This window comes from Lytechinus pictus, chromosome 16 (assembly GCF_037042905.1).
Source record: "Lytechinus pictus isolate F3 Inbred chromosome 16, Lp3.0, whole genome shotgun sequence".
Lineage (NCBI taxonomy): Eukaryota > Metazoa > Echinodermata > Echinoidea > Temnopleuroida > Toxopneustidae > Lytechinus > Lytechinus pictus.
Window position 1 is genome coordinate 19,830,706 of NC_087260.1, and position 11,714 is coordinate 19,842,419.

General features: G+C 37.3%; 1 long non-coding RNA gene across 1 annotated transcript; it reads left to right on the forward strand.

Moving 5' to 3' along the window:
• Positions 1-9,885: 9,885 nt before the first annotated feature.
• Positions 9,886-11,427, forward strand: LOC135157121 (uncharacterized). Its single transcript, XR_010296158.1, has 3 exons — positions 9,886-9,960; positions 10,320-10,376; positions 11,350-11,427. It is a non-coding gene; the product is annotated as an uncharacterized LOC135157121 (long non-coding RNA).
• Positions 11,428-11,714: the final 287 nt, after the last annotated feature.

The following is an 11,714-nucleotide window of genomic DNA, read 5'->3' on the forward strand; positions in this document are numbered from 1 at the left end:
CAGCACATTTTTTTCTTCTAGAAAGTGCATAGTTGGTAATTAATATCGAATCGCCTTCATAATCATCAGCTTCATCGTCTTCCTTCCCCTTTTCCTCTTCATCATCATTATCACCACCGCCACCGACATCAATCACAATCATCATCACTTCCGTTAACGTCATCATCATTATTATTATGGTCATCATCATCATTTATTTTATCATCATCTTAATCATCATAATCATCATCGTCACCATCATCATCACCGCCACCACCTCCATCATCATCATTTATCTAGGTAATCGAACGTACGCTATAATCCCAGAAAGGACTGAGAACATGGAGAAGACCCTAAGTTGCGCCAAAGAAAGTGAAGTAAAATCAAGACCATCTTCTCCTGGAAAGGGTGCGACAAGGGTAAACAAAAATGAAGATTCCTAGCTTTATCACCCATATAAGACACTTATTATTCAAACGAGACAGACATAATGGGGGTGGGGTGTCCACCTCCCTCAATAAGTAATCACCCTCGTTTCTATTTAAAGGACAAGTTCACCCCAACAAAAAGTTGATTCGAATAAAAAGAGAAAATTCCAATAAACATAACACTGAAAATTTCATCAAAATCGGATATAAAGTAAGAAAGTTATGACATTTTAAAGTTTCGCTGAATTTCACAAAATAGTTATATTCACATCCTTGTCGGTATGTAAATGAGGAGACTGATGACATCACTCACTCACTATTTCTTTTGTATTTTATCATGTGAAATATTCAAATTTTCTCCCTGTTGTCATGTGAAACAACGATTAATTCCTCCCTGAACATGTGCTATTAGCATTGTTTAATACTATATGATTCAATCAAGTTGGTCCTTATTGTCAAATCTGTAAAAAATGAAATATTGTATAATTCAAACAATAAAAAACTAAAGAAATAGTGAGTGAGGGACACCATCGACTATCTCATTTGCATGTCACTGAGTTGTGCATATCACTGTTTTGTGAAAAATAAGCGAAAGTTTAAAATGTCATAACTTTCTTATTTTACATCCGATTTTGATGAAATTTTCAGCATAATGCTTGTTTGGTTTTTCTCTATTTATTCAAATCAACATTTTTCTGGGGTGGACTTGACCTTTAAGAACATTTAAGTTGTTTTCTACAGACGGATCATTATTGGTTCATTGGTTAGTTTCTTTCGGCCTTCTTACTGCATTTACTGTTTTTTTTGTCTTCTTGTATGCCCATCCGTGAAATAATGATTCCTCCCAATTTTGTCCCTATGCACCACTGTATTCATTGTCTTTTTAGGGGGGCAAAAAAATAAGGTAAAATAATTGACGCATCAAAAAATTAATCTAGGCCTGTATAAAACAAAATATTATTGATTCTTGACAATTATATATTGATAAATTTGTTTGGATTGCTTGTTATGCAGACCGGATAAGACCTTTTCATGTAAAAACATGTCCTGAATCCGTTATTTCTTATCATAATTTATTGTTATTAATATGAATATATAATTATGTATACATATATATACATATATATATATATATATATATATATATATATATATATATATATACTGCAGAAATAATATATTGTTATTTCTGCAGGAGGAATATAAGCCCGCCGAGAGGGTAGAGGTCCCTAGAGATTGGCAACGTCGTCGAGGTTCCATACAACCCCCAAATGTAGCCCAACTCCTCGCCAAAGTCTCCCCATCAAATGCCAACCGACCAAGCGATGAGAAGGTCTTGTACGAGCAGCTGAAGTCCCAGGGGCTCCACAACGCCGCCCCGCGCAGGAACGTCCGGGTGGTTCGGCAGTCGATGGCCCAGAAGAAGATCGTCACCGTCGCCGGGCAGGAGGTCGTAATGGAAGAGGACGAGGACGAGGCGGAGGTCGATGATGTCGGAACCGTGGGAGGTGGCAAGGGAGAAGAAACCCTGGATGACGAGGGGAATGTGGTCTCGTTTGAAGAATATGTCCTCGTTGATCAGGTAGAATGAGATTTGAAACAAATACACCATTGAACGAATAAGTAATTGAATAAACAATTAGATGGTAGAGAGGTAGACAGTAGAAGAAATAAACAAATGGATAAACAAATGGATAAATGAATAACCGAGAAGATAATGAATACATAGGATTGTTTTTAAATGGTAATAAAAGAATTTTAAAATAAATTAAATAGACATATAGATGGGCGGATACGCATATAAAAGGATTGTTTGAAAGATCAATGAATAAGTGAATTGATAAATGAATAAATTCTTTAACCTCCAAAAATGTAATGAACGAATGAATGAATTAATTAATGAATCGATAGATAAACAAACAAATGAAGGGCTTGATAGACATATTAACAAGTAAAATAACTTAATGTCGATCAATTCATTGAATAATTAAATAATGAACAAACGGACAAATCACAGCAATAATGAAACGAATAAAAGAAAAATGAAAAAATAAATAAAAGAAACACTATTTGACGTTCCAGATAGATTTTTATACATCTATGTCAATTTTCATAGATACCAGTCAGTAGCATACGCAGGGGGTGGTTACAGGGATTCAGCCCCCCCCCCCCCCCGCCCTTAAATTTTTGTTTTTATTTTTATTTTATTGTTTTTACTTGTCAATTTTTTTGGGGGGTAGGAAACGACGTAAAATTTGTGATGATTTTTTTTTGGGGGGGGGGTGTCAACATTTCTTTCAGCTTGAACCCCCCCCCTTTAAAAAATCCTGCGTACGCTACTGATACCAGTTATATCTTTGTATAAGATAATGATTTGATGATACTTATGCTGTGAGTGTATGATTGGGACCCGACCCTTGCGCCAACATTATTGCTTCATCAGCACGACGGTACATCTTTAGAACATTGTTATCATTTTCTGTATATGACTATCATAATGATGTGATCAAATCATATTTTAAAGGGGTCAAAGCAGAAAAAAAGAACGACAAAAACGTGTATTAAGCATATAAAAAGAGTCGCCCAATATTGTCATTTGACGATGGCGTTTGTTTCTTTCTTTTGTTCATTTTAACAGGGCATGCAGACAGATCCTCTTCTTGATCCACTTGGAGCTTGGTCTAATGTGAAATCGGTACTGGTACCATTCATTTTCGTTTGATTCGATATTTATTTCATTTTGATTTAAAGCAGTTCACCTCAGTCCAGATTGATTAATTTCAGTTAAGTCCAATCAATTTGATTTGGATCAGTTTAGCTAACTTTGATTCTTATCAATTCAGCCCCATTCAATACAACATTCAGTTAATTTTGTGCTCAGTTTACTTGAATTCAGACTCAGTTCACGTCATAGTAGATTAGCTTATGGCTCTATTCAATTTCGTTTAATTCAAATTTAGTTTAATTCAACCCGTTTTAACTCAGTTCATTTCAATTTAGTACAATCCAGTCTACTTCTTTTCAGTCCAGTTCGGTCCAGTTCAGCTCATTTAAGTTTAGTTTAGTTCAATTCAACTCAACTTATTTTAGTTCAATTTAGATCAATTCAACTCGCTTCAATTCAATTCTTTTTGATGAAAAACGGAATTTACAAACTTATCGTGCATGGCAAAATAAAAATCTAAAACATAAATTTCATTCACGTCTTTCTTCTCCATTTTCGACAGGTCGGCATGAAGGCCCGGAGGCGATCTGCGTCCCCTCGGAGGGGTTTAACCAAGGGCCCCGTTCCCCTCCCTGCACCCCCTGAAGAGTGGGCCCAATTTGATCCCACACAAATCAAAGGACCCTTGGACAAGAAGGAAGACAGGGCGCATGCGCAAAAGAGAGGCGGGAGGAGTCGCCCCGGATCTGCAGTCAATGGTATTTTCTTCGTCGAAAGAGAAGTAATTATCAGAAAAAAATGTTGTTTTCTTATTCTTCCTTCCCCCTTTACTTCTTCACTTTCCTTCTTCTTCTTCTTCTTCTCCTTCTTTCTTTCTTTCTTTCTTTCTTTCTTTTCCTCCTCATTATTTTCATTTTGTCTTGACATTTTTTTTTGATCGGGGAATGGATCGTTTATTCAACTTCAGAAACAGGACTTGATAAAAGTTCGACAACATTTCTTTAATATAAATAAATATTGCCATAAACATTTCGGGTTATGAGTTCATGCCATCGGATCGAAAAATATGAAAGATTTCTATATTCAATGTTATAGTCAATGAAAAGTGATAGGAAGTTTAAAGGGGTTTAAGCTCATTAGTGGTGCAAATTTGATGAAAAAATATCTATCAGATACCCTTTTTGGTCACCATGAGAGAAACATGGAGTCACCCGAGATGATCACTATAAAAGGTATTTAGCAGATTGCTCTTCAAATGAGATAATCTGTTGCTTTTTTCTGTATCATCTAGAAGCCGTATTACCTAGTTGAAAATTGTGAGTGAAAACAATTCGAAAATCGAATAAACTGGTATTGTATGTTTCATGGATTGCTAATTCATTTAACACGATTAATTCAGAGTTATCTTGTAGGGTTTTTAAGGTCGACTTCTTTTTTTTCGCAGCTCTCACGAATCATCACCGGCATCCGCGGTTTTACTTCTTACGTCAGTCAACTGCTTGATCGGGAAGTTTCGGATATCGCGAAAAGAAACGATGAAATCCGAAGTCAGATGTCGGAAAGATCACTTCGTAGATTCGAGAGGGTAAGGACAAAAGAAAGAATCGATTCGCAATAAAAAGTATATATAATTAATGATATTATTATTACAACGCACATTTATGTAGCGTCATCTATCTTGAAACATTCTATTCCTCGACTCATTGTTATAATAGTTTGTGTCCACCATGTCCACTATGGTCAACCAACAGATGGTCGTATTCTAAGATCGTCGAACACCATCATTAGTTAAACCCACTTGGTCTAGTGTAGAAAGTGTCACGATACACCATGTATCTTTCTTGGGCAAGTGTTGGTCCCTAAAAAGGACCACCCAAACTCGACATTTCGACAAGTGTGAAACGGCTCTACTAACTGAGCCAACACACCGGTTCAATCAAGTTCATCTAATCAGAGTTATAATAGACTACGCAGTGTAGTGAAAATAAGACAAAAATTGGTATGCAGCCTAATTGCAAATTATACTAAACGATAACTGTGCTAATACTATGATTTGCTGTTAGATGACTGCAGGAGCGGATCATCCTGGCGAGGATGACACGGCATTGAGCGGGAAGCCGACCGTTCCCCCTATCCGAAGAGGTCGGTTCGAGCTCATGAGACATGACAACCAAATATCGAACTTCGCCAACCGAGTCGCCTTCGCAAGCTATTCAACTGGTAGAAGGTAGCGCAGTGTTTAAGAATGCTTTATGTAGGACAGAAATATATGGTAGACGTCCCTTAGTATTATAATACGACAGAAAATTATGGAGAGAGAGGGGCGGCAAAGGAAAGGAGAGAGAAAGAGAGATATAGATTGATAAACAGATTGATTAATTTTGATTAGTATTGATGAATAGATAGATATAGATAGATAGATAAATAGATAGATAGATATATAGACAGACAGATAGACAAATAGATAGATATATAGATATATAGAGGAAGTGATATTAGCATAAGATGAAGAGTAGCAAATATTCGGAATATTCAACCTATGTTCAGTTGTCAGTGAATATTTTACTAAGTAAAAAATTTTCATGATAACTACTCACAGAATTCCATGCTTTTATGATAACTATTCACAGATTTCCCCGAATAATAGAGAGGCTTTAAATATATTTTGTTCATTATTTTCTATTCTCTCTTTTTTTTTCAGATCAAGCACAATGGCAGGTACAGCGACTTCAGCCAAATCGGCAACTTCGGATGTTGGTAAGGAAAAAAACAATAATTCTTTGCACTCACATCCTTCCCTCAAAAACAGATTAACAACCATGTTCAAGATATTCCAAAGTATCCTCTAACCTTCAAAATAAAATGAAACGGTGCAGGTCCCCTCTTAAAAAACAAACTCTTCCATTCTCATGAATTTGGGTCCAAAATATCTGAAGGAAATTATACAAGGATTGACACGAACATAGCTTTGTGCAGAAGAAGTTTCTCGCATGCCACCATTGAGATTTTTCGGTCGTAAATATGGGATAAGATACTTAAAAAAAGGCTCATCCCAGATTTTTTCTTTGCCATACTATTCTCTACGAAGGATCACAAGAGTTGACACAAACATATCTTTGTGTAGAAGAAGTTTCTCGCATGCCGCCATCGAGATTTTTCGGGCGTAAATATGAAATAAGATACTGAAATAAAGGGGCCATCGCAGATTTTTCTTTGCCATAGCTTACTATTTTCTACTAAAAGAAAAAGGAAGAAAACCACAATCCGTGGTCATTTGAGTAAGTTTTGGTAATTATCTTTTTACTATCACCCGGGCTCTCACCCTACCTCTCATATTAGCTGACTACTACCAACTCTTCCTACCAATCATGGAACACCTCCAAGGCGCAGACGCAGAAGCCCAACGCCGATTGGTTGAAGAATTGCGAGACGGGAAACGAACGATGACGTCATGCCAGCGATGGAACATGGAAGTTGAACTTGTAGGAAAGCACGCCGTCGATGTTCTTGGAGGGATATGCGATCTATTCAGAAATACTGTGGAAAAACAAGTAAGCTTGTTATAGATATAAAAAGTAGCCAACTTAAAAAGGGGTTTAATTCAAACAATTAATTCGCTTTAACTAAATTTTGATAAGCTATTGGTTTTTATGGGTATCAGGACAACTACCCCCTGGACAATCACCCCCCGGACAACTACCCCCCGGACAATTACCCCCCGAGGACAATTACCCCCCGGACAATTACCCCCCGGACAATTACCCCCTGAGGACAACTACCCCCCGAGGACAATTACCCCCCGGACAATTACCCCCCGGACAACTACCCCCGGACAATTACCCCCCGGACAACTACCCCCCGGACAATTACCCCCCGGACAACTACCCCCGGACAATTACCCCCCGGAAAATTACCCCCGGACAACTACCCCCCGGACAATTACCCTCCGGACAACTACCCCCGGACAATTATCCCCGGACAATTACCCCCTAGACAAAGGGAGTGCACAGAGTCATACGTCGGCCGTACGTTTGACGTAAGAAGTACTCTAGGCATTCTCGAGTATCTTGAAATCAAACGTACGCCGTAAGAAAGCTGTAAAATTGAGCTCCATCCATAGGCGGATCCAGGGTGGCCGAGGGGCCCGGCCGGCCGGCCCCCCCCCCCCTCTCCTATCGGCAGAGCAAAAAATTAAAAAAAAGGGGGAAAGAAAGAAAAAAAGAAAAAGAAGGGGAAAGAAAGGAGGAAAAATAAGAGGTAAAATAAGAGAAGGGAGCCGAGTGAAAAAAAAAAAAGGTCAGGGGATGACTTGGAAAATGATAAAAAAATATATTTCATGTCACTATATGAATTTTTTTGCTCGCACTTCGCGCTCGCATAGCCTGTTTGATGAGATACACATCTTGCTAAATAGGCTGATATGTAGCTTAAAATATTAAGTTTTGAAGTTGATATTACAAAGCATATTTCAGCTCGGACATTATTCATTATTTTGTTTGATTTACAAACTGATTTTTAAGTGCTCTGTTTGATGTCCGTTTTATATAACAAACTACTTAAAACCCCCCTTTTATGACAGCTTACCAAAAATTTCGTCTAACGATTTGCGCTCGCATTTTTGTTAAAAATATATCAACTCACAAATCCTATTCATGATTACAAAAGTGCTTAAAATATCAAGTTTTCAGGCCTCAGTGTCAACACATTTTACTCACTCATTTAGGCTTATTACATTAATAAATATGATAATAAAATTTTCATGAATTCTTAATGACTAAATTGTCCCTTTCCAGAAAAGAATATCGACAATATCACAGTTTCATATGTTTCATATCGCACTCAGGAAGAGGAATAAGAAAGTTGTCATCATTTTCATATGATGACAAACTGTCCTTAGACCTAGAATGTCCAGGTCCTAGGTCAAAATAATAATGAAGATATCAGCTCGCGCTTCACACTCGCATCATTTATTAAGTGCTTTCCACATCCACTTCACAATTTCCCTACACAATGCTTTAGATAGGGCTCAAATTCACAATTTTCATACCGGAATATCAAGTATTTTCCGCTCGCGCTTCGCGCTTGCATTGCTTTTTCGATGAGATTAATATCTTGCTCAATATAGGCTGATATGGAGCTTAAAATATCAAGTTCCGAAGTCAATATACAAAACATATTTCATCTCGGATATCGAGCTTTCATTATTTTTAAATTTACAAATTGATTTTTCAAGTGCTCTGTAAAATGTCCGTTTTATGGTCTAAATATTAATATTTTTAGCTCACGCTGCTCGGTCGCATTATTTGATTTGCATAGGCCTACTTCTTTATAAATTCTTACAAACCGTCCTTAAAATGCACCTTAAACGAATTGTATACTATCATGATTGCCAATTTGTATAGAAAAAACACTGTATTTGATTATGTCATATTGTTTACAATTTAGTAAATTTGGTACTTAATTTCCTTCTTTAATGTTTAATTGCTTTCACCCAAGAATAATACACACAAAAACACCTTGTAAGTTACAAGGTGTTCTTGTGTGTATTATCTTTGCATAAAGTTTTTTAGCTTACTGTATTAAGTTATAAAGCCACATCTTAATCTGGAATGTGCACCAATTGTTTCATAATTCTTAGCTTCTTGTTAGTTGAACTGTTTTAAAATAACAGATTTATAGGTCTACTTGACAGTGTTAGTGTTGATAGTTGCCTTATCGACTTTCAATATTTCTACCTATGAAGGTGTCTTTTTACGTTTTATCTATTTGCCTGATTTCATTCCTGAAATTAAACCCAAAATAGATATTTAAAAAAATCAGATCAGTTTGAATCAGAGATATTCAGCATTTGTGATTATTATGACTAATCGTGTTCAATTGTTCTATGAAAACTTTGAATGAGGGCCAGTTTACAAATTTTCTGATGTATATATGCATAGCCAGACGGGAGGTTTCGGGTGCAAGCCCCCCCCCCCCCCATTTTTCATGATGCAGAAGGCGCCGCTAAACAAAAACTAAAAAGGAAAAACGAAGAAAGTGAGAGAACAGGAGAAAGAGCAATATAAAAGAGAAAGAAAAAGTTATTAACGTAAGATAAAGTAGAAAATATTTCGGAAACCTGTGCCACCGACCAAAACTTACAATGGGTCCCGCTTAATTCTAACAATGATGCTGGAGAGAAAGGGGGATTTTCTGAAGGTAATTATCCGGGGGGTAGTTGTCCGGGGGGTAATTGTCCGGGGGGTAATTGTCCAGGGGTAATTGTCCGGGGGTAGTTGTCCGGGGGTTAATTGTCCGGGGGGTAGTTGTCCGGGGGGTAATTGTCCGGGGGGTAGTTGTCCGGGGGGTAATTGTCCTCGGGGGGTAGTTGTCCTCGGGGGGTAATTGTCCGGGGGTAATTGTCCGGGGGGTAATTGTCCTCCGGGGGTAATTGTCCGGGGGGTAGTTGTCCGGGGGGTGATTGTCCAGGGGGTAGTTGTCCTAGAACCGTTTTTATGTTATATTCCTTAACGCTAAAAAGTTTTGAGATGATTGTACCCCGAGATGAACCGCCAAAGGCATATACATGACTGTATGCGACATGAAAAAATGAGGAATGTAGATAATTATGTAAACTTTTATTTCAAACTACCATGTGAGTAAAAAAAAAACTTTACACCTCACAAATTACCAATTTAAGGGAAAATATGTAATTAGCACATAATTATTATTATTCCTCTTCTTCCTTTTCTTCTTTTTCCCCCTCTTCTTCTTTCCTTTTCTTCCTCCTCTTCTTTTTTTCTCCTCCTATTTTCCCTTCTTTCTTCCTGATAGATCCGAGAGCATGATTTCCTATCAGAGGGACTCAAAATGAAAGAAGAGCTCGAGCACGCGTTCGGAGGAGGTTTGGTAGGCTAAGAAATGAAACTCATTAAACAGTCAAAACAATTCATTCATAATTGTACTTTGGTAACATATTTACTACTATAGACATCATTTTACTTGTTATTTTTCAATTTCCAATTTTGTTTTAGACCAAAGCGCCCATTGAGCACGATCCCCCTTTCAAATTCTATGTGGCATCAATAGATGTCACTTATGTCTGAATGGACCCCAAACTATCATGACTTTTAAAAAATTCCATAATTCCATAAGTGATGAAAATATAGCTGTGGATTCAGAAATTGAAATCATAACTATGATTTTGTGAACTTTTTTTATGTGTTGATGAATATATTTCCCCATATTTCTAATAATTTTGCTCCTAGCCTCGAGACGTGCAATTGAAACCCAAGCGATCGTTGTCCCATAGTGACTTTCTTGAGGTATGTAGCAAAATTTCATTTATTTATTTGAATTTTTTTTAAAACAAAAGTCACACGGTCTTTTGCCTCATGCTGGGTTCTAACGGGTATATAGGACTTTTCATTTTTACAATCCTTTGATTTGGCTCAGTTTTTCTCAAACAGGGTTGGCGACATTTTTTAAATGTAATTTTTAAAAAAAATCTAAATCAGATTTTTTTGTTTATTCTTTTTTTTTAAATATATTTGTTAATCGACAGACATAACTGTACACTAATTGGTGGTGTTGCTAAGGAAAAAAATACCTGTAATATAATCTGTAAAATGTCCTCACACCAGTCACAGTCAGTGCTCCCGCCTTCAATCTTAACAGAATTTCACCAGAATGCATGGGCGGAAATCCCAGGGGGACGCGTCCCCCTACCAAAAATAGTAGGGAGGACACATTATCAAATGTCCCCCTGCTATTTTTGGTCTTTTATGTCTTTTATGATGGAAAGAAATACATCATTCAAAATCGAAATAAAACAAGTATTTTGGACGAGATGACTTTACTCTTGGGTGATTACCTTTTTTTTTTTTGTCAAATTTTCCAACCCCTGGTCCCCTACCTTTGGGGAGAGATTTCCGACCTTGCCAGAATGTTTAATATTTATAAGTACTATTCCAGAAAGATGTTTAGAAGTATTCTAGGCCCCTGGGATAGCTTTGAAGTTGCTGAAAGGGATTAATCTTCACGGTTCAAGGTAACACAAAGGTTAGCGATTAATCGCTAATTTGAAAGAACAATCGTGATTGGTTCCAAGTCAGTCTACCGGGCAAAATGCGTATGAAACGATGATCTTGATAGGCCAGTCCAATTAGCGATCAATCGCTAATCTCTGTGTTACGGGGGCCAAGAAATTAAAATCTACATAATATTTTGGAGAACATGTAGGGTTTCAATGGATAAATTCTATAAATTTTTTGTTTCATTTATGTTTTTTTTCCAAAGCCCGACCACACCCTCGCAGGAAGGGGGATCTCCGTCCCTCCTATTCCTGTTCAATCAAAGTCGCTTAGTAGTATTGAGGTAAGGGTCTCACCCAAAACATTTCATGTCCATTTCATTTCATTCCGTTTTCGTTTATTTCCATTTTCAAACGTTTACAATTGGCCTCGCACATCTTAATATACAGATGTAAGCAATGAAACAATTCGTGGATTTCTATAAAAGATATATCATGCAAACAAGTTGGGCAAGGAGGAGACTGCTAAAATAGCGGAACTTCTAGGGTGCAGCCTCTAGTTTGCCTGTGCAATATCAGAGTATATTGCACGATGGGCCAAAATCTGACGACTTTCTAATAGGCTTATGCA